Here is a 4,238-nt window from a genome sequence, read left to right on the forward strand (position 1 = left end):
GGCTCTAAAAAGAAAAAAAAAAGGAAAAAGAAAACTCGCACACGAGTGTTTATAGCAGCACTGCACGTAATAGCCCCAAAGGGGAAACAACCCTAATGTCCATTAACCGATGAACGGACCAAACAAAATACGGTTTGTCTGTGCAATGAAATATTATTCAGCCATAAAAAAGAAACAAAGCACTGGTAATGCTACAACATGGGTGACCCTCGAAAACATTATAAGTGGAAGAAACCAGACATGAAAGTCCACAAGCTGCATGATTCCATCTACATAATATGCCCAGAAGAGGTGGATCTATAGAGACAGAATGTAGATTAGCATTTGCCAGGGGATGAGAATGGGGTAGAGATAGTGGGGATGGGGTTTCTTCCTTTTTTCTTTTTCTTTTTTTGTCCTTTTAGGGCTGCTCCCTCAGCATATAGACGTTCCCAGGCTAGGGGTCGAATCAGAGCCGTAGCCACTGGCCTACACCACAGCCACGGGGACACAGGATTGGAGCCACGTCTGCCACCTACACCAGAGCTCATGGTAATGCCAGACCCTTAACCCACTGAATGAGGCCCGGGATCGAACCCTAGTCCTCCTAAATCCTAGTCGGGTCTGTTATCAACGAGCCATGACGGGGTAGAGACAGTGGATATGCGGTTTCTTTTTGGGATGATGAAACTATTCTAGAAATAGCAGTGAAGTTTGCACGACACTGTGAATATACTAAAACCACTGAGTATACAGTAAAATGGTGAAACGCGGGAGTTCCTGTCGTGGCTCAGCAGTAACGAATCTGACCAGTACTCATGAGGAAGTGCGTTCAATCCCTGGACTCACTCAGTGGGTTAGAGATCTGGTGTTGCCGTGAGCTTAGTGTAGGTTGCAGACACGGCTCAGATCCTGAGTTGCTGTGGCTGTGGTGTAGGCTGGCAGCTGCAGCTCTGATTTGACTCCTAGACTTCGAACATCCATATGCCGTATGTACGGCCCTAAAAAGTAGGTAAAGGGGGGGGAGTTCCCATTATGGCTCAGTGTAAACATACCCAACTAGTATCCATGAGGATTTGGGATTGATCCCTGGCCTTGCTCAGTGGGTTAAGGATCTGGCGTTGCTGTGAGCTGTGGTGTAGGTCGCAGACTTGGTTCAGATCCCATGTTGCTGTGGCCACGGTGTAGGCTGGCTGGCAGCTGTAGCTCCGATTTGACCCCTGACTTGGGAACTTCCACATGCCTCAGGTGCGGCCCTAAAGAAATAAAAAGGAAAAAAAAGGCGACGTTCAGAGTTCCTGTTGTGGGTCGGCAGGATCAGCAGCATCTCTGCAGTGCCAGGACACGGGTTCAATCCCCAGCCCTGCACAGGATCCAGCATTGCTGCAGCTTTGACATAGGTCAAAACTTACAGCTCGGCTCTGATCCCTGGCCCAGGAACTCCATATGCTGCAAGGCGGCCAAAAAAAAAAAAAAAAGAAAAAAAAAAAAAAGAAAACGGTGAAACTCATGTTATTATTATATCTCAATAACGTTTTTTTATTTTTTGCTTTTTACGGCCATACCTATGGCATATGGAAGTTTCTAGGCTAGGGGCAAATCAGAGCTATAGCTGCTGGCCTACCCCACAGCCACAGCAATGCCAGATCCCAGCTGCTCTGTGGCCTACATCACAGCTCACAGCCACACCGGATACCCAACCCACTGATCAAAGCCAAGGATCGAACCTGAATCCTCACGGATATTAGTGGGGTTCGTTTCTTCTAAGCCATAATGGGAACTCCTCAATAGCCTGTTTTTTTTTTTTTAATGTAAAAAACCCCACAACTACATTTCTCTCACCCCCCAAGTCAGGGCCACTCATGTCCAGTTAGAGGGCCGACTGGAGGCAGAGGCCATGTGTGTCTAAACAGGACTGGCTCACAGGCGGCTGAGCCAGGAGCCCCAGGGTCAGGGGAAAGGAAGTGTGTACCGAACACAGAGAAGTGAACAATCAGCCCCGTGGCTCCTCCCAGCACCAGGGGAAGCAGCAAAGCTGGACTGAGCTGGGCTGGGTTGACCCTCAGTCAAGGGAAAGGAAACACCAGGGCTGAAGCGGCTGCAGGAGGCAGATCAGGATGGAGGGCTGGGGCACGGGGTCACGGCCCTGCCTGGGTCCTCACCCCCAGGACCCCCACCCCCCAAACACCCAGCTTTGTTCTCAGCATTCACCTGGGTTCCCACGCACGCGGCTATGAGGGGCTTTTGTTCCCCTCAGCAGCTCTCCCTGACCTTCCTAGAGATACAGCCTGATCCCAAAGCGTGGCTGCGCAGGGGTTAAGGGGCATCGGGTGGGGGTGGTGTGCAGCGCGGGCTCCCCAGGCCAGCGAGGAGGGAGAAGTGGTTGCCCTGGGAGGGCAGGGCTGGGGCGTCGAGGCGTGGAAGGCAAACTTGGTAAGAGGATAGGACCTTGCTTCTTCAGAACCATCTGCTTCACCCTTGGGCTTGTGTCTCAAAGGCACGGGGCATGACCGGGACCAGGGAAAAATGCCACCGAAGGGGGGTCCTGAAGCAGGTGGGTCCCAGGAGGCCAGGCTCCTCCCCTTCCTCCACCCCCATCACCGCTGCGCCACGTCAGCCTTAATGTAGCCCAGGTGCAGGTGGGAGCCAGAGCCCCACGTGAGCAAGAGGGATGCGGCTTCGGGAAACTGGTGACCCAGCTGAAGAGGGGTCGAGGAGCAGTCAGCTGGCAGTCGCTGGGCACTAGCTTCCTGCCAAGAGCAAAAGGGAAGCGTCTGGTGTCAGAGGGGCGCGTGTGCGCCAGACCTGTCTGCAGTCTGGGGTTCTCATCCTGCCTCTCTGGTTTGTTTTACACGCCTGCCTGCCCTGGCCCTCCCGGAGCACTGCCAACAGTCACACGACTTGTATCCAGGCAACGGGCTCCCATTCATGCCCAGCTCCAGCTTTCTTTCCCGGAGGCTGCCTCCCCCCGTGCCCTGCACATGGCTCCCCGCTGCCCCCACCCCCACCGACAGGATGCAGAGCTTTCCTCCCCTCTGCCCACCACTTTCATCGCACTGGGGCTTCTGGATCTTCCTTGCCAAATGGGCACCAAGACGTTACCATTGCTTACCAGGCTTCTTTAGCAGCAACACGAAAATAATTGTCAGAGCCATGGCTGCCCAAAAGCCACACATGGGCTCTCATGATAAGGACTGGGGCCTTGTTCACTGCGGCCGAAGGCCGGTTATCTTCCCAGGCAAGGGTGTTCCAAGGCCGGGAGGGAGGGGTGCGTTTTCAGCTGACACTTGGCTTGGTAGGAATACAGATGACATTCTTGAACTGCGTCAGTTCTGTGGCAGGGGGCGGGGAGGCGGGGGGAGGACAGGAGGATGGAAGAGGGGCTCGGGCTCCAAGAATGCCACTTCCCGAGGCTGGTAAGTCACAGTGGCCCTTTGGACCGCAGCAGGGTGCCTCACGTGTGGGGGATCCCGGGGAGGAGGGAAGATCAGCTCCCCAAGCTGGGGCTTGTCTGCAAGTCCTGTCTTCAGAGGAGGCGCCTATAAAACAAATGAAACCAAACAGCAGCTGCTTGTTTTCAAAGGGAGACCAGTTTTAGCCAAGGCCGGTCGGATCTGTTGTCACTTCACCAGGGAGGGAGGCAAAGGTTGGACATGGTTAGGTTACCTATTTATCTCTGACTCAAGGCATCGGCATGGGCAGCTCCCTCGCACACGCCCCTGGGCCTGGCAGCGGGGGTTTGGTCCTGGGTTTGGTAGGTGAGGCAGGATGGCCGCCAGCTGAGGACAGAAACCCACTCCACGTTTAAGCCAGTGACAGCCTCTCCCCAGATGGCGAGACACTGGTGTGGGGAGCGTGTCTGGGACCCGGGAAGGCCCGGGGTGGCCCACTTATTCAGGGCTAGAGGTGAGCCCCAGCTGCTCTGCAACTCGGTTGAGCCAGAACGAGGGAAGCCAGGGCTGGCACGGCTCCGGGAGGCTGCCCCCTCCAGATGGAGAGGTCAGGCCGGGCCAGCAGCGGCCGTGAGGACCACGCCGGGAGGGCCCGGCACGGTGCCAGCTGCTGGCTGCGCGGCCCAAGCCCAGCACCTCCTCAGCACAGAGGCCGGCCGGCCTTGGGAGCAGCCTCAGGAGGCTCGGGGCTGGGCAGAAACCCAGCGTGACAGCCGCTCTGCCTTCTCTGGACAGAGGTCGAGGAGGCAACATTCTTTGTTCGCTACCAGGAAAAAGAAGAAGCGGAAGAAAGATTAGACTCAGAAG

The sequence above is a fragment of the Phacochoerus africanus genome, chromosome 4 (assembly GCF_016906955.1).
Source record: "Phacochoerus africanus isolate WHEZ1 chromosome 4, ROS_Pafr_v1, whole genome shotgun sequence".
Classification (NCBI taxonomy): Eukaryota; Metazoa; Chordata; class Mammalia; order Artiodactyla; family Suidae; genus Phacochoerus; species Phacochoerus africanus.